The 25,138-nt window shown below is 45.7% G+C and overlaps 1 long non-coding RNA gene across 1 annotated transcript in view; it reads right to left on the reverse strand.

Annotated features, from left to right (window-relative positions):
* The window catches only part of LOC139357848 (uncharacterized), a 99,334-nt gene extending 75,005 nt beyond the window's left edge, over positions 1-24,329 (reverse strand). Inside the window, exons 1-4 of the long non-coding RNA XR_011611732.1 lie at positions 23,650-24,329; positions 20,250-20,286; positions 16,365-16,473; positions 11,783-13,835 (exon numbers count right to left, since the gene is read on the reverse strand). This is a non-coding gene — a long non-coding RNA (uncharacterized lncRNA). The remainder of the gene's footprint in view (positions 1-11,782; positions 13,836-16,364; positions 16,474-20,249; positions 20,287-23,649) is intronic.
* Positions 24,330-25,138: the final 809 nt, after the last annotated feature.

Genomic DNA, 25,138 nt, shown 5'->3' on the forward strand with positions numbered 1-25,138 from the left:
TTTTTTTTTTTTGTTTTTTTTTTTTGAGACGGAGTCTCGCTGTGTCTCCCAGGCTGGAGTGCAGTGGCGTGATCTCGGCTCACTGCAAGCTCCGCCTCCCGGGTTCACGCCATTCTCCCGCCTCAGCCTCCCAAGTAGCTGAGACTACAGGCGCCCGCCACCACGCCCGGCTAGTTTTTTGTATTTTTAGTAGAGACGGGGTTTCACCATGTTAGCCAGGATAGTCTCGATCTCCTGACCTCGTGATCCACCCGCCTCGGCCTCCCAAAGTGTGTTTTATGTTTCTACGTGTATACATCACAAGCTTTTTGAGGACAGAGACCATATCCTCTTCTTCATGTGTCCCCAAACACTAAGTCCATATTATACTTCTTAGGGCACATAAAACCCACTTTCCCATTCATCATGTCATCCATCTTCATAATACCCCACACAAGCTGGGGTAATTCCCATTTTGCACAGAGGAGATTGAGGTCTTGAAAAGCTCACTGATTGGCCCACAGTTTCATAGCTGCTAAAGGACAGAGCTAGAACTCAATCACAGATGTCTGATTCTGTTCTACTGTTCTACAACACCTCTGTGGATGGGGCCATTTCTAAAAGAAGAGACATTCCCCCAGAATCACTCTTTCTACACCCTGCCTAGCATGGTGCATTACAAATGCAGATACTTCAGTGAAACCTTGTGATGATAAATGCTTTTGTGTTTGGCTTCAGAACCACACCTCTCTGTGATGGTTTTTTTTGTTTGTTTTTTGTTTGTTTGTTTGTTTTGGACACAGGGTCTCCCTCTGTTTCCCAGACTTGGAGTTCAGTGGAGCCATCATGGCTCATTGCAGTCTTGACCTCCTGGGCTTAAGTGTTCTTCCATGCCTGGCTAATTTTTTTATTTTTTGTAGAGGCGAGATCTTCCCTTGTTGCCCAGGCTGGTCTTGAACTACTGGGCTTGAATAGTCCTCCTGCCTTGGCCTCCCAAAGTGCTGTGATTATAGGCATGACCACCACACTGGGACTGTGACTGTTTTTTCCACTACATGGCAGCTGCCTTTGAGGACAGAGCACGTGCTCAAAACTACTCCTGTTATACTTATCTGCATTGCTCTGGGACTGCTATGTCAAGGAATTTGCAGGGAAAGGATGGAACTCTCCAAAAACTGGGCCTTCAGGGTGGCCTCACATTTTTTTTGCACCCTTCTAGGGTGGAAGACAACAGCAATAGCTTAAAGCACTCTGTCTAGACTTGCTTCTGGTCGTGGTGACCATCCATGCAGCCATGGCTTCTGTGCATTGCTCTTTCCGATGAGGAAAATGTGGAGTTCTAGACCCCCAGAGCAAACCCAATCCACTTGAGCTTCTCTCCTAAGTCCCAAAAGCCAACCAGATTCTGGCCCCTGGGGACAGTCCCAACTCATTGCAACCTAAAAATGGTTTCCACATGTTTATAACCATGGGATAAGGAAGGACTTCTTAAGAAAGGTACAAAAACATAGAAGCCAGGAAGACAAAAGGATTAAAAACCCAGGCAACATAGCAACCCACAATTCAGAACAATAAAAGATACGGGGAAAGTTAAAAAGACAAGTGACATATTAAAATATCTGAAGCAGGTATCATAAGCAAAGAACTAACATTCAGTATACCAACAATCCCTACAATTCAATAAGAAAAAAGAAAAAAAGCGGGGGGGTGGGAGGGAAGGCTGGGCACAGTGGCTCACGCCTGTAATCCCAGCACTTTGGAAGGCCGAGATGGGCAGATCACCTGAGGTCAGGAGTTCGAGACCAGCCTGACCAACATAGTGAAACCCTGTCTCGACTAGAAATACAAAAAAATTAGCCAGGTGTGATATCAGGCGCCTGTAATCCCAGCTACTCAGGAAGCTGAGGCAGGAGAATCGCTTGAAGCCAGGAGGCAGAGGTTGCAGTGAGCTGAGATCGCGCCACTGCACTCCAGCCTAGGTGTGACAGAGCAAGACTGTCTCAAAAAAAAAAAAGAAAAGAAAAAAGAGAAAAAAAGAAAAAGGGGTGGGAGGCAAAGGATATAAAGAGGCAATTCACAGTAGCAGAAATACAAATGGCCAACAGCAAAGGAAAATATGTCAAATCTCACTATATACAGATAAATACACTTAAATACTAAAATATCATTGTTTTCTCATCAGATTAGCAACCATTAGTCCGGGCCAGTGACTCACACCTGTAATCGCAGCATTTTGGAAGGCTGAGGCAGGCAGATCACTTGAGCCCAGGAGTTCGTGACCAGCTTGGGAAACAGAGAGAGATCCTGTCTCTACAAAACAAAAAAATTTATTTTCATTAGCTAGTAGTAATAACACAGAGCTGTAGTCCCAGCTACTCAGGAGGTTGAGATAGGAGGACTGCCTGAGCCTAAGAGTTTCAAGGTTACAGAGAGCTATGATTGCACCACAGCACCCAGCCTGGGTGGGTGACAAAGCAAGACTCTGGGTTTTTTTTGAGACGGAGTTTCTCTCAGGCTGGAGTACAGTGGTGCCATCTCAGCTCACTGCAACCTCCGCCTTCCGAGTTCAAGCAATTCTCCTGCCTCAGCCTCCTGAGTAGCTGGGACTCCAGGTGTGCGCCACCACACCCAGCTAATTTTTTGTATTTGTAGTAGAGACGGGTTTCACCATGTTAGCCAGGATGGTCTCAACCTCCTGACCTCGTGATCCGCCCGCCTCGGCCTCCCAATGTGTTGGGATTATAGGCGTGAGCCACAGTGCCCGGTCGACTCTGTCTTTCGAAAAAAGAAAAAAGAGTAGCAATAATTAAAAAGACTAAAAACATCCAGCACTGGAAGTTAGGAGGACAATTAGGTTACATTAAATTTTAAAATGTGCATGCTCTTTGATCGTACATTCTACTTCTAATGTCTAACCTTGAGAAATACTTTGCACGTGTGCCTGAAAAAGCACGTACAAAAATGCTAACTATAAAACTGTTTGTGAAGGCATAAAATTGAAAACAACCTGAATGTCCTCTAGTAAAGGCATGGCTTAATAAGTTATGGAACAGTCGTAATAAGGAATATTATGCAGCAGTTAGAAAGACCAGGTTGTTCACTGAGCGCTGACATGGAAAAATTTCCAAGATGTATTAAGTGAAAAAAGTGAATTGTTTTAACAATATGCACAATGTTTATGTTTATATTTAAACATGTACACATCCCACTAAATCATACATTTCTATAGGGCATACTTGTATTTGTAAATAGAAATACGTCAGGAAAAACACATACTAAGATGGCCAAAAAAAAGTATGTGTGGTGATGGATATGTTAACTAGCTTGATTGTGTTAATCATTTCACAATGTATACATATATTAAAATATCATGTTGGGCTGGGTGTGGTGGCTCATGCCTGTAATCCCAGCACTTTGGGAGGATGAGGTGGGCAGATTGCTTGAGCCCAGGAGTTTGAGACCAGCCAGAACAACAAAAAATACAAAAATCTCTACGAAAAATACAAAAATTAGGCAGGCATGGTGGTGAGGCAGGAGGATCTCTTGAACCCAAGAGGCGGAGGTTGCAGTAAGTCAAGATCTCGCCACATTTACAATAGATCTTGCCAAATTTTACAATAATTGAGGCTCTGAGAGGTAATTTGCCTGAGGTCACAGAGCTACCAAGTAACAGAAGGGTTTCAGTTCGTGCCTGACTGATTCAAGAGCTGCCATGAAGGGATGTGGCTTGCAAAAACTCAAAAAGATGAGCCAGGACAAAGAAAGATTAGAGCAAAAACAGGAAGTTATTAGGAAAGTAATGAATACCACTCTCCTGATGGTAGGTTGGAACAGAGATGTCCAAGAGTCATGCAAAAGTCCTGGGCCCCCATCTGTCTTCAGTGTACAAAGGAAAAACAAGCATTTAATTCACTACATATCATATGATGATACTCTTAAAAAATTTTGTTTTTTGGGTTTTTTTTTTTTTTTTTTTTTTTTACATAAGGTCTCACTCTTTCACCCAGGCTGGAGTGTAGTGGTGCAATCTCAGCTCACTACAACCTCCACCTCTTGGGCTCAAGTGATCCTCCTGTCTCAGTCTCCTGAGTAGCTGGGATTATAGGTGTGCACCACCAGGCCCAGCTAATTTTTGTATTTTTAGTAGAGACGGGGTTCTGCCATATTGCCCAGGCTGGTCTTTAACTCCTAGACTCAAGTGATCCTTCCCCCTCGGCCTCCCAAAGTTCTGGGATTACTACATGAGCTACTGCACCCAGCCTAAAGTATTTTTAATACTTTTTAAGGCCCCAAACATTCTTTTACCATTTTGAACAAACTAGTGGTAAAAGATATTTTGAAGGCAATCAGAAAAATTGAAAACATTGGCCGGGCATGGTGGCTCACGCCTGTAATCCCAACACTTTGGGAGGCCGAGGTGGGTGGATCACCTGAAGTCAGGAGTTTGAGACCAGCCTGACCAACAAGGTGAAACCTCGTCTCTACTAAAAATACAAAAATTAGCCGGGCGTGGGGGTGTGCACCTGTAATCCCAGCTACTTGGGAAGCTGAGGCAGGAGAATTGCTTGAACCCAGGAGGCAGAGGTTGCAGTGAGCCAAGATGGCACCATTGCACTCCAGCCGGCAACAAAGTGAGATTCCATCTCAAAAAAAAAAAAAAAAAAAAAACTGAAAACATTATTACATATTTCTTTTTTTATTACATGATATTTTAACAATTACTGTTAACCGTGTTGGTTGTGTTAATGGTATACCATGTTTTGTCAAAAGTCCTTATCTGTTAGATACCTACTCAAGTATTTATGGGAGGAATGATGTGACACCAGAAATTTGCTTTAAAAACATTAGAACTGCCAACAAAACAAAGTAGAAGCCGGGGGAAACAGGTGAAACAAGAATGGCAGTACGTTAATTGCTGAAGATGGGTGATGGGAATATGGGGATTCGTTATACTATGCTCTCCACTTTTATGTGTGTTTGAAACTTTTAGGCCGGGCGAAGTGGCTCATGCTTCTAACCCCGGCACTTTGGGAGACTGTGGCAGGCAAATCACCTGAGGTCAGGTGATACTAAAAATACAAAAATTAGCCGGGCGTGATGGCACGCATCTGGTAAGGCTGTAAGTTACCCTTGAGGTATCTATTCCAATTCCTCCATTCTATGGAGGGAGAAACTGAGGCCCTGAGAAGAAGGGAAACTTAGGGACCCTGAGCTGGTTAAGTGACAGAACGATAAATAGCTCTCTCACTGTCCTTAACATAGCCCTTGCCAGATAACCCTTAAGGGGACCCAGCAACCACAGGGCTGGTAAAGGCACTACTTGTCAAGATGTCACAGGGTGAACCCCAAAACTGGGATTCAGCCCAGGAAGTCACGTGGGTTCTTGGCTCCAAATAGGTAGAGGGAGCCAAGAGAGCAAAGTGAAAGCAGGTTTATTAAGTAAAGGAATGAAAGGCTAGTCCATAGGCAGAGCAACCCAAAGGCTGCTGGGTGGCTATTTTGATGGTGATTTCTTGATCACACGCTAAAAAAGAGTGAATTATTCATGAGCTTTCTGGGAAAGGGGTGGGGAATTTCCACAACTGAGAGTTCCACTCCCTTTCGGACCATATATGGTAACTTCCAGATGGTTGCCATGGCTTTTGTAAACTGTCATGTCGCTAGTGGGAGTTTCCTTTAGTATGCAAATTTATTATAATTAGTGTGTAATGAGCAGTGAGGACAACCAGAAATGGCTTTTGTGGTCATCTGGGTTTTGATAGATTTTGACCATCTTCTTGACCGCATCCTGTTTTATCTGTGGGGTCTTTAAGACCTGTATCTTGTGAACTCCTATCTCACTGCCATCAGCATTCCCTTCTTCCCCCTACTCCTCCTGACCTCTTGACAGAAGCTGAAGAAATAGGAAAGCAGATCCTAGACTTGGAGAAGGTCTGTGTGGAGTCCAAGGCCACTCAGTAATAGGACTCCCCCAGGTCCAAAGTCCAAAGGCAGCCCCCAGACTCACTCCATCTCTCAGAGGCTGATGCCCACCCAGCAGGCGCTCACCTTAGCTCAGAGCAGCACCAACTTCCTGCATGCAGTCAGTGAAGTGCAGTCTGCTTCCTGACATAAACAGCTGTTCTCAGAAAGCAAATATGCAAAGAGAATGTTATTCTTCAAGTTTAAATGAGGAAGAAGAAAGGGTGGGTGGAACGGGAGGTGGGAGCTAACAGAGTTCTAGGTTTACAATCTAATTTTCCAGAGCCAGCCTCTGACCTGCAGCCCCTGAGTGCCCAAGCTTTTCAGGCCCACAGAAAAGGGCTCTTGAGGCAGCTCAAAACCACTTCAGACATAAATGTGAGGAGTTACTTGCTCAGGGTTTGCCCAGTCCTGAGGAGGAAACAATTCTGATCCGGGCTTTCACTAGAGGGTCTAGATCTCTGCTGTCCAACACAGTAGCCGCTTGTCACATGTGGCTATTGATCACTTGAAATGTGAGTCTGAAGTGAGCTGTGCTGTTGGTGTAAAATGCACATAGCACCAGGCATGGTGGCTCCCACCTGTAATGGGGAGGCCAAGGCGGAAGGATCCCTTGAGGCCAAGATCAGCTTGGGCAACATAGTGAGATCCCATTTCTATTTAAAAAAATGTTTTTAATGCACATAAGATTTCAAAGATGGCACAAAAATAATAGTTTTTAAATCTCACTAGTAATTTTTATATTGATTACATATATATACATATATATGTGTATATATATATTTTTTGAAACAGAGTCTTGCTCTGTCACCCAGGCTGGAATGTAGTGGCTCAATCTTGACTCACGGCAACCTCCGCCTCCCAGGCTCAAGCAATTCTCATGCCTCGGCCTCCTGAATAGCTTGATTACATGTGCACACCACCATTCCCAGCCAATTTCTGTATTTTTAGTAGAGACAGGGTTTTACCATGTTACCCAGGCTGGTCTCAAACTCCTGGTCTCAAGTGATCTGCCCTCCTCAGCCTCCCAAAGTGCTGGGATTACAGGCATAAGCCACCATGCCCAGCCTTAATTATATGCTTAAAAGATAACATTTTCAATATATGGTGTTAAAACATTTAAATTATTCTGCTTCATTTTTTTTTACACTTTACTGAAGTATAATTGGCATACAATAAACTGCACAATTTGGTAAGTTTTGACATGTGCATATACAATACCATGAAGCCATCATCACAATTAAGATAATGAACATCTCTGTCAACCCCAAAAAGTTTTCTCATGCCCTGCTGTAGTCCTTCCTGCCAATCCCCCATCCCTAATTACTGATCTGCATATGGAGTTTGCATTTGCTAGAATTTTATGTGAATAAAATTATACAGTAACAGGTATTTTTTACTGCTTTAACTTAGCTTAATTATTGTGAGGTTTATCCATGTTGTTGCATGTATCAGTGGTTCATTCCTTCTTATTGCTGAGTAGTATTCTGTTATATATCATAGTTTATCCACTTGTTAGAGCAGTTAGCTAGGCAGATATGAGCAAGGCAGCAGAGGGCCCCCACCTCCAGGCATGTCAGGTGACCATCAGGTGGTTGTTAAACTGTCTCTCTAAAATAATAATTGGTCACAGCCAGTGCCAGGACTTAAAGGCAGGCTCCCAATAGATAGAAAACACCTGCAGCTGGTGATCAGCCGCTTCCTAATAAGATGTCAGAAGTTGGGTGAGTGGGCTCAAGCATGCACACTAAGAGGCAACATGGCAAAGTTTCACTGGTCTATGACCTTCCTCTAGGAACACTCAGCTGGTAAGGGAAGAATACCTCAAGTGAGCATGTGCAAAACTTTGATAAACACCTGTGCACACGGCCCCTTCCAAGTGCTGGCAGGCAACTGCGCCTGCGGACAGCCCACCCCAAGGGAAGAATCCGGGGAGAAGAGACACAAATCCCGGAACCATGCCAATGTATAAAACCCCGAGTCAAAGGCTAAACAGCACACTTGGACTCAAGTTGCCCGCTTGGCCCTCTTCCAAGTGTACTATACTTCCTTTTGTTCCTGCTCTAAAACTTTTTAATAAACTTTCACTCCTGCTCTAAAACTTGCCTTGGTCTCTCACCATACCTTATGCCCCTTGGATGAATTATTTCCCCTGAGGTGGCAAGAATCAAACTGCCACAGACCCAGACGGCTTCACTGCTGCTGATACATTCGCCTCTTGCTGGGCATTGGATTGTTTCCAGCTTGGGGCTACTGCAAATGAAGTAGCTATGAACATTTGATTACCTGTTTCTTTTAACGTTGTTTAAAAATGAGGCTACTACAAAATTTAAAATGTGACTCGCATTATTTCTAATGGACAGTGCACATCTAGATTCTCTTCCAGGCTGTCCACTTTCCTGAGTCATGCCGACTGCCTACTTAATTGAATGCAACAAATCAATACATGGCCGGGCGCGGTGGCTCAAGCCTGTAATCCCAGCACTTTGGGAGGCCGAGACGGGTGGATCACGAGGTCAGGAGATCCAGACCATCCTGGTTAACACAGTGAAACCCCGTCTCTACTAAAAAATACAAAAAACTAGCCGGGCGAGGTGGCGGGCGCCTGTAGTCCCAGCTACTCGGGAGGCTGAGGCAGGAGAATGGCGTAAACCTGGGAGGCGGAGCTTGCAGTGAGCTGAGATCCGGCCACTGCACTCCAGCCTGGGCGACAGAGCGAGACTCGGTCTCAAAAAAACAAAAAACAAACAAACAAACAAAAAAAACAAATCAATACCCTGGGCCAGGTGCAGAGTGGGGAGCTGTTGTTACAAAGGTGAACAGCCTGGGGAGACCCATTTCTGCCCTCTACACTGGCCTTTTACCAGGTACAGCCTTAAGGAACTGGCAGTCCTGCGGAGGAGAGAGACGCATAAACTGTCACCTAGAATTCAACAGGAGGAGCCAGGGAGAGATGCATAAAGACAGGGCTCTGGCCAGGCAGAGGAGGAAGCAGGCACTTCTGTCTGGGGAGCTGGGGAAGGTTTCCCAGGAGATGATCTTTGAACTACATTTTAGAGGATGAGAATTCACCAAGCAGAGGGAGTGTTTCTAAATGCAGAAAAAGGAACTGAAACGCCCCAGGGCAAGGCAGCTTCCAGGAACTGGAGACTAAGAGCAAAGAGGAGGGCATGAGAAGAGGAGGGCATGAAATGGGGGTGGCTGGAGAGGAGGCCAGAGAGGGGGCCAGCCATGCCGTGCTGAGGGTGTCCTCCATGCAGTGACACTACGGAGCCAGGAAAGAGCCAGACCAGAACCACACTTTAGGAGAACACAGGAGTAACCAATACCTGGATCATGTCAGTGGGAATAGACAGCAGAGACTAAATTCTGGAGTGTTCAGAAGCAGACTGGGCAGGAAATGGTGACTGACTAGATGGGAGTCATGTGGAAGGGCTGGATTCTGAAATGTGCGGTGGCTGCTGCTACTGGGTAGATGCCTGCCTCTTTTGCCTAGTCTCTGACTACAGCCTCCCCACAGGTGCCCTCTCACCGTGTCCAGACCACCCACCCCACTGCGGGCACAGAGAGATTTAAACACCCTAAGTGTCTTCTACCAGCTCGGTTTCCCCCATGGCTCTCTCTTCACCCCCGACCTCTCAGCTGTAGACTGAAATCTCATTTTCCTTCACATGGGCACAAAGCCCTGGGCAAGCGGAACCTGCCGCAGGCCTATGCAGCGTGGTCCTGCCAGCCCAGAGCACTCCAGCGGCTCTCCCCATTCCCCCTACTGACCCTCCCCCTGCCCCCCTGCCCACAAACACAGCACAATCGTGCATGTCCCTCCATCCTCATGTCCTCTCAGCCTATGTGCTTGGTTATACAGCTTGACCTAGACTGAAAAGCCTCCTCCCTTTCCAGGCATGGTTTGGAGGCTCCTTCTCCAGAAGCTCTCCCTGAGGCCTCTGGACCCACGAGCTCCTCTGTAACCTGGTGCATACTGTATACTGCCTTTTATAACCTCTTTCATGCCCACCAAACCATGACTCCTGGAGGGCAGCATCTAAGTCTTTTCATTTCTGGAACTGGAGTGCTGGAGATAGAGATTTGAAATCATCTGAAGTTGGCAGGAATTGCCTTATGAAAGCTAAGATAGGGATGAGGGAGGGGCCCCAAGGACAAAGTCCCCTGCATGCACCAGGATTTCTGACCCAATACAATGTGAGAAGAGGGTCTTTCCAGATCTTTCCAGATACAATCATTGCTCTCTATTCTGAAAGTCCTGGGGGAAGGCGTACTTTGTCAAGGAGGAAAACAGCTATATGGAGACAATAAAAAAACAGCAGGAGGCCTGGGCCTTTGATGCTGTGTCCCCTCCCTTCCCTTCCATCCTCCTGCTTGAATTCCAGGCCTTGCTCTCTGAGACCTTGGCTCTATAAGCCTTTTAACCGAGAGCTGAGTCTCAGATGAGAAACTTCCTTCTACAGTTCTGCAGTCTTTCTTTCTCTCCATGGATGTATAAACAATTCAACAGCACATGATAAAAGTGAAGGGAGGGGACAGCCACATTAATTTCCTTGAGGCAAATGATAAGCTGGCAGAATTGGCTCCATGGAAGGAGATAAAAGCTCCATACACGGCTGAATGACTCTTGGGATTCGAGCCTGGTACGGATGCAAATTAAAATAAAAACTATATAAACAGCAGCACAATTGCACCATTCAGGACTCCTTCATTAGCAGCCAGCTCTCCAGTGCCACTACCCGCAAAGACAACTTCCCTTTCTTCTTCCTTCTAACGAATTTCCAAGCTGGTCCACAAAAGGATGCTAAGGACAAAAGCAGTTCTAATTGATGAGGCTTTGGGGAGAGGGTTGTTGGGGAGATTCATTTTATGTGTGCAAATCAAAAAGCAAATGTGATGTGTCAGACCCGCTGAGGACAGGCCTCCTGCTGAGGTGCCAAGTTCCTCCTCTGAAAGCTCAGGGCCACTCTGGTTAACAACCCAACAGTCACATCCACTACTTCAGGCCTTCTGGTGCCCGGTAGAGCCAACTTCCCAAAATGCCGCCTTGTGCAGGGGGACCCCGTTTGATAGCCAGGCCCACGATGCAATGACACACTGCCTTAAAGTACAATAAAGAGTACCCACCTCTACTCTTCATGGCAGAGAACAAAGATCATCCACTGTATTATCATGAAGCATCATTACATTGGGCAGTCATTTGGTTAAGGAGAGACGGTTTCCCCAAATTCACCTCTTGTTGAATGTTCAGACTCCAGGAAGGATACTCTGCTCACAAACCACAGGTTTCCCTCATTTTCTTACCATTTGGTCAGCATTCCCAGTCACCCCCAGCTGCCTCTCCAGGCACCTCTTCAAATGACAGAGCTTTCCCCCATGTCTTTCACCCACATGCTCTGCTCTCTAGCCACAAAGATTTCTTGGCTGTTTCAGGCTCCTCCCCAAGCTTGAAATTCTCTCCTATTTTCCCACTATTCATCCCCTAAGCCTCGTGAGCCTCAGTTCTCTCCCTTTAAAACGGGGTAATAATCCCTGCTCTACTCCTCTCATGGGCTACTGGGAGACTCAAATGAAATGAGACACGAAAGCAAACACATGTGGCATAAATACGATGACAGAAATGTCTTAATTGAGGCAATAGCACTGCACCATTTAGTGACTGCCAAAAATCTCTATTGTAAAATGAGAGAATGTTTTTTTCAATCAATAGAACAAATTAAGATCATTACATACCAACTACCAACATGAACTTTCAGCATTTAAATATTTTGAAAACCAAAACAGCCAAAGCGAGCCATGCCCCACCTTGGCCCTGCAGGCCTGCCCCAGGGGATCTCACCTGTGCATGCCTGCTAGTCGCCCTCCACATCACCCAGGTTACAGCTTTCAGCCGTGCTGCTCTGCCATCAGGTGAAAGGGCTGGTGCCTGGGAGAGGAAAAGACCAAAGAGAACAGTGAGGATGGGAGGATTTCTTTTCTCTGACTGTGAATGTTGCATTGCTTTGCCCCATTGAGAAAAATTCTATCCTTTAAGAAAAGGACAGCTGGGCGCAGTGGCTCATGCCTGTAATCCCAGCACTTTGGAAGGCCGAGGCGGGCGGACCACGAAGTCAGGAGATAGAGACATCCTGGCTAAGATGGTGAAACCCCATCTCTACTAAAAATACAAAAATTAGCTGGGCGTGGTGGCAGGCACCTGTAATCCCAGCTACTCGGGAGGCTGAGGCAGGAGAATCGCTTGAACCTGGGAGGCAGAGGTTGCAGTGAGCCGAGATCACACCACTGCACTCCAGCCTGGGCAATAGAGCGAGACTCTGTCTCAAAAAGAAAAGAAAAGAAAAGAAAAGGATTGTGTTTGCAGTCTAACTGGTGCGGTTGCTGTGGACAGGGACACTGTTCTTTTCCTGCTTATGTGCTAAGCAGAAAGGAGACGTGGGGAGAGGACAGTCCTGTGACCCTGCTCAAATGATTGCCCTTTCCACCCCTCCCCACCCAGCTGAGTGGTCCCTAAGCTGCATGGCTGTTCTCTCACTTTCTCAGGTGATAAGAATAAGAGAGGTGTTATCTGCCATGAACAGCCACTGGCTTTAGGGGCTGATGGTTAACAACACAAGACCCAGCACTCTTCCTCAACACCTGCAAGCGCTGGTTGCATCAGCTTACACAATGCTGTTGAAAAGACAATGTGGGTAGATAACACTCAGGTCTTAAAGGTCTTTTCCAAATTAAACTCTCCTAGTTTCCTGGCGTTGCCATAACAAATTAACAAACTGGGTGGCGTAAAACAACAGAAACTTCTCTCGTTTGGTGGAGGCCAGAAGTCCAAAGTGAAGGTGTTGTCAGGGCTGGCTCTTTCTGTAGGCTCTGAGGGAGAATGTGTTCGTGCCTCTCTCTTAGCTTCTGGTGGCTGCCGGTCATCTTTGGTGTTCCTTGGCTTATGGTGCTTGTTAATTCCTGACTCTATCTTCACATAACCATATCCTCTGGGTCTGTGTGTCCTCTCCTCTTTTTCAGGTATCCTTGGATCTATGGTCCCCCCGCTAAATCCTGGACGATTTGACCTCAAGATCCTTACATTACATTTGCAAAGAACTTTTTATCCAAAGGAAGTTACCTTCATAGGTTCCAGGTGTTAAGACTTAGACATACTTTTGTGGGGGGATGTGTTCAACCCACTACATCACTCAAGCAAAGGGGAAGGGAGAAGACCAGGAAACCACACTGAACCCCACACTGAAACCGGTGAGAATTCATGGGACAAGGTGGGGACTGGAGTTATTCAGCCAAATTATGGTATGAAGGGCTATAGGGGTGCTGAAGGAGCCTTCAACATTGCCATAGTAGGGAAAAGGGGGCATTAGCTTGGGATCTGAAACCCACGGAGGACACCAGGTGGCTGGAATGACAAAGTCACGTTGTATGAGCCCTGTCCTCAATATGTCTGTTCCCGCTCACTTCCCCTTCCTCTCACTTACCACTACTGAGTGACCTATGGATAACCCAGAGCATTTTACCCCCCTGGGGGTGTGAACAAGGCAGCAGCCTGACTGAGCCCCAGGAAACTCTCCCAATGGCCTTTTCTGTCTAGGACTTTGCTGGCCTGCTTTGTAAAGGTTAGCTAACTCTGTCCACTCTGAGATTGCTCAAGTGGTTGCACTTCCACAACAGGTGTATTAATACAGGATTCGGCACTTCACTTTCTTCTGCTGCTGTTAATGTTTACATTGTAGAAGGAAGAGGAAAAATCCTCAGTTGACAATAGATCAGAAAAAGGCACACCAGGTTGGGCAGGGTGGCTCACAACTGTAATCCCAGCACTTTGGGAGGCCGCAGAGGATTGTTTGAGAGCAGGAATTCAAGATCAACCTGGCCAACATAGTGAGAAACCGTCTCTACAAAAAAAAGAAAAAAAAAAAAATTAACCTGTCATGGTGGTGTACACCTGAAGTTCAAGCTACTCTGGAGGTTGAGGTGGGAGGATCACTTGAGCCCAGGAGGTCGAGGCTACAGTAAGCCAAGATTATGCCAGTGCACTCCAGCCTGAGTGACAGAGTGAGACCCTGTCTCAAAAACAAAAACAAAAAAGATTTTTAAAGGAAGGCACAACAGCTACAAAAATTCTAAAAGTTATACTCTCCAAGAGAGATAAAAAAAGTATTGGGCCGGGCGCGGTGGCTCACACCTGTAATCCCAGCACTTTGGAAGGCCGAGGCGGGCGGATCACAAGGTCAGGAGATCGAGACCATGGTGAAACCCCGTCTCTACTAAAAATAGAAAAAATTAGCCGGGCGCAGTGGCGGGCGCCTGTAGTCCCAGCTACTCGGGAGGCTGAGGCCGGAGAATGGCGTGAACCCGGGAGGCGGAGCTTGTAGTGAGCCGAGATTGCGCCACTGCACTCCAGCCTGGGCGACAGAGCGAGACTCCGTCTCAAAAAAAAAAAAAAAAAAAAAAAAAGTATTGAATGAATAACTATTCCCAAGTTTCAAAGGAAGTGTTCCTGAAGTTCTTCATGTTATCTCCCTCCAAGAAATCATTGCCAATTGGTAAATAAACAGAGCAGCTGTTTATTTCCAGCTCACAGTCATAGTTACCAAGAAAACTTCTGAGGCCAGAGGTGGCAGGCCTTTGGTCAAAGCCAACCCTATAATATATGTCTTGTTTTTCAGGCTTAGAGTCCATTAACAGTTGAAAATCAAACTTTTCCCTCACAGTGCTAGAAAGAAGAAGTCTGGTGAATGTAATCTGAGAAAGTTCTGCGGATGACTTGAGGGACTGAACTTTTACATTCATCATTTAGCAGGTATTTATTGTTGAGCATGTATCTTGAGTTGATCCCTCTGCTAGATGCTATGTATACAGCCATGGACAGCAACTCAAACATGGCCTTACCTTCAGGGCACTTTCTTGAGGGGTGGAGGGAAAGAAGGAAGGGAGACATTAAACTGACGATCACACAAATAATTATAGTTGATCTAAATGCTACAAAGCAATGATATGGGGTATCATGGAGGCATATAACTGCACACCTAACAGATGATCAAATGGAAACACAGGACATAGATACTTTGCTCCCAGTAATAAAGTCTTCAGGGGGTTTCCCCTGAAGGATTTGCACACATCCTCTCTCCCATCTCTCTCAAAAATGGTGGAGAGAGCTCCCGGCCCCTCCAGGACCCAAAACTACTTGAAGCAAATCTTCAGACAGGATTTGGGGCTCTGTGCCCAGGTGACCCCTGCGGGGATCCTAGAACCCCCTGGGGTGAGAGAAAGATGCTCTTGGAAAGAGGAATGCAGCAGAAGCAAGTCCCCAGGGCTGAGATTAGAAAATAAGGCTCTGACCACCTCACACCTATTAGGATGGCTACTATGAAAAAAATAAAAGATAACAAGTGTTGGTGGGATGTGGAGAAATTGGAACCCTTGTACACCATTGGTAGGACTGTAAAATGGTCCAGCCATGATAGAAAACAGTATGGAGGTTCCTCAAAAAATTAAAAATAGAACTACCAGATGTTTCAGCAATCCTATTTCTGGGTATTTATCCAAAATAATTGAAATCAAGATGTGGTAGAGATATTTGCACTCCCATGTTCATTGCAGCATTATCATTATATTATTATAGTCAAGATATGGAACAACCTAAATGCCCATCCACAGACAAGTCAATAAATGCGGTAAGGGGTCAGGTGTGGTGGCTCATACCTGTAATCCCAGCACTTTGGGAGGCTGAGGTGGGTGGATCACCTGAGGCCAAGCGTTCAAGATCAGCCTGTGACCAACATGGTGATACCCTGTCTCTACTAAAAATATATAAATTAGCTGGGTGTGGTGGTGCGCACCTGTAATCCCAGCTACTCAGGAGGCTGAGGCAAAAGAATCACTTGAACCTAGTAGGCAGAGGTTACAGTGAGCCAAGATAGTACCACTGCACTCCAGCCTGGGTGACAGAACAAGACTCTGTCTAAAAAAAATGTGGTATGAATATAAATGGAATATTGTTCAGTCTTGAAAAAGAAGAAAATCCCGCCATACATGACAACATGGATGAACTTTGAGGACATTATGCTAAGTGAAACAAACTAGTCACAGAAAGACAAATACTGCATGATTCCACTTACATGATGTATCTAAAATAGTCAAACTCGTATAGAGAATAGAATGGTGGCTGCCAGGGGCTGTAAGGGGCTCAGGGAATGGTAGCTGTTATTCAGTGGGATAAAGTTTCAGTTATACAAGATGAACAGGTTCTAGAGATCTGTTGTACCACATTGTGACTATAGTTAACAATACTGTATTGTACACTTAACAATTTGTTAAGGTAGATTTTATGTTAAGTGTTTGTGTCAGGCTGTTCTTGCACTGTGGTAAATAAATACCTGAGGCTGGGTAATTTATAAAGAAAAGAGGTGTGAATGGCTCACAGTTCTGCAGGCTGTACAGGAAGCACGCTGCCGACATCTGCTCGGCTTCCAGGGAGGCCTCAGGGAGGATTTACTCATGTGGAAGGCAAAGCAGGAGAAGGCATGTCCCCTGGCAAGAGAAGCAAGAGAGAGTGAGTCAGGAGGAGGCACCACACCCTTTTTTTTTTTTCTTTTCTTTTCTTTTTTTCTTGAGACAGAGTTTCACTCTTGTCGCCCAGGCTGGACTGCAACGGCGCAATCTGGGCTCACTGCAAACTCCACCTCCCAGGTTCAAGCGATTCTCCTGCCTCAACCTTCGGAATAGCTAGGATAATAGGCGTGTGTTACCATGCCCAGCTAATTTTTGTATTTTTAGTAGAGATGGAGTTTCACCATATTGGCCAGGCTGGTCACAAACTCCTGACCTCAGGTGATCCGCCCACCTCGGCCTCCCAAAGTGCTGGGATTACAGGCATGAGCTGCCACGCCCGGCCAAATGACCAGATCTTGTGAGAACTCACTCACTATCTCAAGGACAACACCAAGCCCTGAGAAATACAGCCCCGTGACCCACACAGCTCCCACCAGGCCCCACCTCCAACATTGGGGATTACATCCCAACATGAGATTTGAGTGGAGACAAATACTCAAACTATATCATGCTCTTACTACAATTTTAAGAAAATAAGACTCTAGATTGGGATTGACAACTATTGCCTGTGGGTCAAATCCAGCCTGCTGCCTGTTTTTGTAAATAAAGCTTTATCGGAACACAACCACACTGATTCATTTCATTATTGTCTATGGCTGCTTTTGCACTCAAATGTTGGTGCTGAGTAGTTGCAGCAGGGTCTGTATAATCCACAAAGCTTTCTGAAATTCCCGTCTACCCTGAAGGAGGGTGTCAGTGGCTGGTCACTATGGCATTCTCCACATTTCTGATCTTAATATTCTCCATTGGAAAACCTGAAATGTTTCCCAATTGCCCACTGGTCTGTCACTCAGTCCACAGGCTGGGCTTAGCCTTGCATATCACAATTCTAATTCATGTGCTCTAACGTTGCTGTTCACTACGGTAGTCACAAGATATGTGGCTATTGAAAGTAATCACATCTCACCTTTTAAAAAGAGAACTTCACCAACCCTCACTTTAGATTCTTCTGGGCTCTTATCACCACACCAGAATGACTTAACACCTTTACCTGGATTGCTTTGGAAGGAAGAAGGTAAATACAGAAAGTTAATGTGCTAAGAACATCCGAGTTGGCCAGACACGGTGGCTCACGCCTGTAATCCCAGCACTTTGGGAGGCCAAGGCAGGCCAGGGCGATCAGGAGTTCGAGACTAGTCTGGCTAACATGATGAAACCCATCTCGACTAAAAGTACAAAAATTAGCTGGGTGTGGTGGTGCACACCTGTAATCCAGCTACTTGGGAGGCTGTGTCAGGAGAATCACTTGAACCTGGGAGGTGGAGGTTGCAGTGAGCTGAAATTGCATTGCTACACTCCAGCCTGGGCAACAGAGCAAGACTGTCTCAAAACAAAAAACAAAAGAACATCAGAGTCCACTCATAAGCACCTACTGTAATCCAGGCTCTGTTTTGAAATAGTGCATTTAGTCCTCACATCAACTTCATGAGGCAGAAATCATCATCCTCATTTTACAAGTCAGAAAATGGCGACTCCAAGATGTAAAGTGCCAAAGTTCAAATTCATATTTGAACTTGGATCTCTCTGCCTGTGTACTTTATCACTGCACCCAACTTCCTGCACCATCTGCTGCTTAAACATTTGTATACATTTTTACAGAATTAATGGGAAGAATTCCATCACTTCAAATAAAGCAATAATCAGTAGGAACTAGATCAAGTGAATATATCCTGCACATTAGACAGTATCAGGCTGCCCTTGTAGCCTGATGTCACTGTGTTGATTTCTTGAAGCCTTGAAATGCTGGAGGTTCAGTCACTGCTGGGTTTGAATTTTTGAATTCTTACAGTTGTATGCTGCAGTAAGGGTGTGGTGTGGGGGTGAGGGAAAGTTTGCTGAATTATGAGACCATCAAAGACCTAGTTACTCCCTGCCTGTCTATTATTACCCCAACGACCACATTACAAACATTCATGCTTCTCATTCAGAAGAGGGAACCAGGATTGTGAGGCAGTTTTGGAAACCATATCAACAAAACACAGTTACAAAACCAGGGTATGTTTAATTCAAACAAGAGAAGACCTGTTAGAAGCATGCTAGCTGTGTATTATGTCCTCAGGAAGCCCTGTCATTATCAAGAAGGGAGCAGCCTGCAATGTGTTTTCTCAGAGGTAAGAATGAAGACCCACACAGACGCCCCAATTTACAGTGGTTCGACTTACCATTTTTGACTATGATGCAAAAGCGATATGCATTTGTTCAAACTGTATGTCAAGTACCCACACACCCGTTCTGTTTTTCACTTTCAGTACAGTAGTCAATAAACTACATGAGATATTCAACACTTTATTATTATAAATAGGTTTTGTGTTAGATGATTTTGCCCAAATGTTGGCTGATGTAAGTGTTCCGAGCATGTTTAAAGTAGGCTAGGTTAGGCTGTGATGTTAGGTAGGTAGGCTGTGATGTTAGGTAGGTTGGCTGTATTAAGTGCATTTTTTTTTTTTTTTTTTTGAGACAGAGTCTCGTTCTGGTGCCCAGGCTGGAGTGCAGTAGCCGGATCTCAGCTCACTGCAAGCTCCGCCTCCCGGGTTCACGCCATTCTCCTGCCTCAGCCTCCCGAGTAGCTGGGACTACAGGCGCCCACCACCTTGCCCGGCTAGTTTTTTTGTATGTTTTAGGAGAGACGGGGTTTCACCGTGTTAGCCAGGATGGTCTCGATCTCCTGACCTCGTGATCCGCCCGTCTCGGCCTCCCAAAGTGCTGGGATTACAGGCTTGAGCCACCGCGCCCGGCCTTAAGTGCATTTTTGACTTACGATATTTTCAACTTATGATGGGTTGAACGCATAACCGCATTGTAAGTCAAGGGGCATCAGCAGTTGGAAGTAAAACAGGCTATTTTGGCTCAAAAGTTGAAAAGATATTCCTACAATTGGAAATATCAAACAATAAAATGAGCTATTGAGAGGAAAAGCCCATGGAACTCTAGAGGTATCCAAGCAAGACATTTGTCACAATGCTGCAGTATGGGTTTCTGAAACGCTTGAAATGCTAGACTGGTTCACTGCTAATCCAAAAGCCCTAGTCCCTCCAATCCAAAGAGCCTACAATTCTATAAACAAAGAGGCTTGCCTAAGGATTACATCGGGAAAATCAGTGCCCTGAATCAAATCTGTCCTTCCTAAGTCTTTCCATATCCTAATCACAACATCTCAACTAAATATCACAACTGAAAGCCAGTGCCCATTTCCAACCAAACCCCAGTCACCTAGGGTTATAATCCAGGACTCACTGAGTAATTTTTTAAATAAACGTAAGAAATATCTTTCAGGCTGAGTGCAGTGGCTCACGCCTGTAATCCCAGTACTTTGGGAGGCCAACACAGGCAGATCACTTGAGCTCAGGAGTTTGAGACCAACCTGGGCAACGTAGTGAAAACCTGTCTCAGAAAATATAAAAATTAGCCAGGTGTGGTGGCACAAACCTGTAGTTCCAGCTACTCCGGAGGCTAAGGCAAGAGGATTGCTTGAGCCCAGGAGGCAGAGATGAGAATCCAAGATCATGCCACTGCACTCCAGCCCGGGTGATGGAGCAAGACCCTGTCTCCAAAACAAAACAAAACAAAAACAAACAAAAACGACTTTCAGTTTGTCAGGTGAAACAGTAAGGTCTCTGGTTTTGGAGTAGGCAGCAAGAAGTGCATGATCAAAATAATAACATTAACTAACATTTCCGCTATGCTTTGCCACTTACAAGGAGACCCATGATTCAGTTGATCTCCACAATGGCCCTGCAAAGGAAGCAAGACATGTTAGATGTTAGTCATTATCATCCATTTGTAGAGTGAAATGTGGCCTGGTTCCCCACAATTGCAAAGCTAATAAATTGTGACACTGTGACTCAAACCCAAACTTCTGCTTTCAAATGGCTGAAGACCTAATGAGTGACACCTTGAAGACAGTAGGGGTCATGCTGGTGGACACCATTTTGATCACTGCACTGCAGAGACTAGCTAAGAGTTCAGAATTTTTACTTCAAATTTGTTTGCCGTCTTTGGAATGAAGGCAGTCATTTGGGCAGATGAACCCTGGCAAAAGTGAATGTATTGCTGAGAACATCAAGCATTTAGAGTATGCACTTTTTATGACACTAGTGCTTAAAATATTAGAATGTGTTTCACATCCTGAGGATGCATCAGATTGAGAGGCTAGATACTCCGAGAGATAATTATCAAGATTCATTCCATCTAAATACAGGTTGTCTTTACTGTTCATTGCTCACATCAGTGGTACTGGATTTTGTTTCCTGTTTTCCCATCAGGTCTGGACTGAATCATCTCCTCTTCTGTCACAACACTTGCCTTTGAAGGCTCCCAGAAGGGAAACAAGAAACAATGAGCAAATGATAGGTAGCCTGTGTCCTGATTAGAGGCTGTTTGCACACTGTCACCTGGAGAAAGCCTTCAGTGTTGCTGGGGTTCTATTAGGGTGATTAATGGGCCTGTGAATAATTGGAAATAGCCATCTTTGCTTCTAAAACTGAAAAACATCCCTCATCAGAAACACGCCTGCCAGCATTTAAGGCAGTCAAAGCTTTGGGGTAAAGAATTGCTCAAATAGCTATCGGGTAGGGAAGGGGAGCTAATTCCAGGCAGGGCAGCCATTTGAGTAAAGACAGGGAGGCATGAAAATGGAAGGCCTTTTCTACTTCACCAGATCACAGAACATGTACAGGTGAGCATCACAAAGCTGAATGGAAAACACTCCTACCAGCTCTTCTGGTCACTGATGACTAAAATAATAAATGTCTTTAGAAAAAGTGACACTAAGAAATGCATGTTTTGTGTTAAAAATTCTGCTCTAGAGCTTTACAAATAATTTTAAAGCTTCTGGTGCTCAGTGTTCTCCTTTGAGGAATATGGGTTATGCGGTTCATCTCCCTTAGTCCCCATTGCAGCTGGGGGCAAAGTGAGATGCTCTCATCAGATCTCAGCACTGAACATGGAGCCACTCCCTGGGCTAAACCCATCTTTTACAAATTGATTTCCCTACATATCTTCTCACACAGTTATGGACTCTCCAAATAGGTCTATTAAAGATGATAAATGCACAGCTCTTATTTCCCTACTCCAAACTGTTATTGGCTACTGAATGACTGTACCAGTGGTTCCCAAAGAGTGGTCCTTGGGCCATCATCATCTGGGGACTTGTTAGAAATGCAAATTCTTGGCGGGGCATGGTGGCTCACGCCTGTAATCACAGCACTTTGGGAGGTCGAGGCAGGCAGATTGCTTGAGCCCAGGAGTTGGAAACTAGCTTGGGCAACATGGCAAAGCCCTGTCTTTAAAAAAACAACAACAACAAAAAAACCCCATAAAAATTAGCCAGGCATGGTGGCATACACCTGTAGTCCCAGCTACTTGGGAGGCGAGGTGAGAGGAATCACTTGAGCCTGAGAAGCAGAGGTTGCAGTGAGCTGAGATCATGCCGCTGCACTCCAGCCTGGGCGACAGTGAGACCCTGTCTCAACAAAAAAAGAAATGCAAATACTTGGGCCCCACCCTGGAGCCACTGAATCAGAAGCCCTGTGGGTAGGCCCAGCAAGCTGTGTGTTAACAAGCTCTCATGTACAGGTGATTCTGGTGCACATTTAAGTTTGACAAACACTGGACTAAAGCATTAAGTACCCTCTGGAGCTTGCCATCTGAGAGATCTTATGTTCAGTCCTTATCGCGTCATCAGCAATATTGAGGGCATGGATGTCACAAAGAGGAACAAACACCATCCATCCCTTTAAAGGATATCCAAGGAGGCCACAACATTACTCTTCCCATTCAGATCACTGAGGTTGGCCAATGCCATACTCTGCTCACACAACATTTCTCTCCTTTCCCATCACCCCGACTCTGTTCATTCCCCTGTGTTATGCATGTGTCAATCATCCTAACTGCCCCATCACACTGTGATTCTGAGAGCAAGAACCATAGTTTTTTTCTTCTTTATGTAATCTTTGTTTTCTGTGCCCATCAAACCCAGGGAAACAATTAATGGCAAAACCACACGGTCTTTGATTCCTGATTCTCCACCCAGTCACCACTGGGTTATTAGAAGTTCAAGCTCCAGGCCGGGCGCGGTGGCTCAAGCCTGTAATCCCAGCACTTTGGGAGGCTGAGATGGGCGGATCACGAGGTCAGGAGATCGAGACCATCCTGGCTAACACGGTGAAACCCCGTCTCTACTAAGAAATACAAAAAATAGCCAGGCGAGGTGGCAGCGCCTGTAGTCCCAGCTACTCGGGAGGCTGAGGCGGGAGAATGGCGTGAACCCGGGAGGCGGAGCTTGCAGTGAGCTGAGATCCGGCCACTGCACTCCAGCCTGGGCTACAGAGCGAGACTCCGTCTCAAAAAAAAAAAAAAAAAAAGAAGTTCAAGCTCCACACTGGGTCCCCACTACTCCCAAACATGCCCCCTGACTACACTGCTCAAGAGAATTATGAAGCCAGGTGCAGTGGCTCATGCCTGTCATCCCAGCACTTTGGGAGATCAAGGTGGGAAGATCACTTGAGTCCAGGAGTTTGAGACCAGCCTGGGCAACATGGTGAAACCCCATCTCTACAAAAAATTAGCCAGGCATTATGGCACATGCCTGTAGTCCCAGCCACTCAGGAGGTTGATGTGGGAGGACCACTTGAGCCCAGGAGGTTGAGGCTGCAGTGAGCTGTGACTAATCAAAAAAAAGGCTGGGCACAGTGGCTCATGCCTATAACCCCAGCACTTTGGGAAGCTGAGGCGGGTGGATCACCTGAGGTCAGGAGTTTGAGACCAGCCTGGCCAACATGGAGAAACCCCGTCTCTACTAAAAATACCAAAAATTAGCCGGGTGTGGTGGTGGGCACCTGTAATCCCAGCTACTTGGGAGGCTGAGGCAGGAGAATCACTTGAGGCGGGGATTGCAGTGAGCCGAGATCATGCCACTGCACTCCAGCCTGGGCAACAAAGCAAGACTCCATCTCAAAAAAAAAAAAAAAAAAAAGAGAGAGAGAGAGAGAATTCTGCTCCCTCACTACTTCCCCTAGTGAAAAGAGGAGACCTATAGAGCCCACTGCTGCTGGCAGCAGAGACCAAGGCCTTGTCTCCCACTGGCCTGTCGCTCACCATGTCTCACAGCTTTCACTCCTGTCTTTCATTGCAGAAGTGGAAGCATCTCTTTTCACCAGTGATGACAGTTCCTGAGTCCTATAAGACTCCTCCCATCTGCCAAAGAAATCTGACATTTTCAACACCTGTGAAAAGATGGGAAAAAAAGAAATCTGGTATTGACAGCTCTGTCTGCAGATGACTGAGGCATTCTCAGAACTAGACAAGACAGAATTAAATAATCCCTTCCAATGTCTTACTCCCCCAGCTGTGAGCTGGCTGTTCAAGGTCAGGATAAGCAGAGACGTGAAATTCTCCCACCCCACGATAGGTTCCTTCTCCATGTAGGGATCAGGGTCATCACCCACTGCCTCCCCTCTCGGTGTATAATTATGAAAGTTCCTTCTCCATGTAGGGATCAGGGTCACCCACTGCCTCCCCTCTCAGTGTACAATTATGAAAGTTCCTTCTCCATGTAGGAAATCAGGATCACCTACTGCCTCCCCTCTCGGTGTATAATTATGAACATACATGACATTTTTACAATCCTTGGACTCAACTTAAGTTTCAAAGTAAATCTTAGGAGACTCTCAGAAAAAGATAAGCGCTGATGGCCTTTCCTGATGGCCTGGAGTTCCTGGAGAGGTGGATCCTCATTACATTGCTTCTCTGTGGTGCCTATCATGGCACTTTCACTATAAAAGGGAAATGTTTGACAAGCAAATAAATGCATTATCCAAAACTTCTCCTCATCTTAGAAAATGCAAAGCAAAGCCCAGAAGAGAAGGGCCATAGAGGTAGTTTGTAGGAAAAAGTCAGTAGAAGGAAAATTGGGCAGGCTCCTGCCTGGGCAGCGCATACTCAGATGGGCACAGGCATGTAGGTGGAAGGGAGGCTAGAGGCCTGAGGCCTGGGCATGTGGAGAAGGGCATGTGAAGAAAACTGATATATTGGGGCTGAAAGAGGGAAACAATCACGTGGAAAAATGAGACAGGAAAAGAAAAAGAAGTCAACGTGGGAAGATGCCAAATATCTACTTTGCCCAGCCTGCAGCTAACTCAACAGAGAGGACCAGGGTAGAGAAGTCTCAACATAAACAAGTAGGAAAATGATCTGGGATTTCTGTACAAATGACTCTGTCCTCCAAAGACAGGCAGGAATAAGAGTCTGTGTCGCCCAAATATCTAAAAATCCACTGTAGAGGTCCTAGTCTTAGTTCTGGTCTGCATTGTCTATCCTTTCTGGATCCCACAAGACTTAAGAGTATTTATCATACTTCGCCTATGAGAGTGCAGCTGCCTCCCTGTCTGGAGTATACACTTGTTCTTGGCAAGAGCAACATCTTGCAATGAGTTTCCAGCCATCACAACACCTAGAAGGGTGTGAGCACAGTGCAGACACTTGCTGATGGGACTGCAATCAGAGGTGAAAACCAGAAAAGTGGTGCAGACTTTCCAATCAGCCTTGCAGGAGAGAGCACTAATTTTGCCACCCTAAAAACCTTTCT

Source organism: Macaca nemestrina, chromosome 13 (assembly GCF_043159975.1).
Source record: "Macaca nemestrina isolate mMacNem1 chromosome 13, mMacNem.hap1, whole genome shotgun sequence".
NCBI classification, from domain to species: domain Eukaryota; kingdom Metazoa; phylum Chordata; class Mammalia; order Primates; family Cercopithecidae; genus Macaca; species Macaca nemestrina.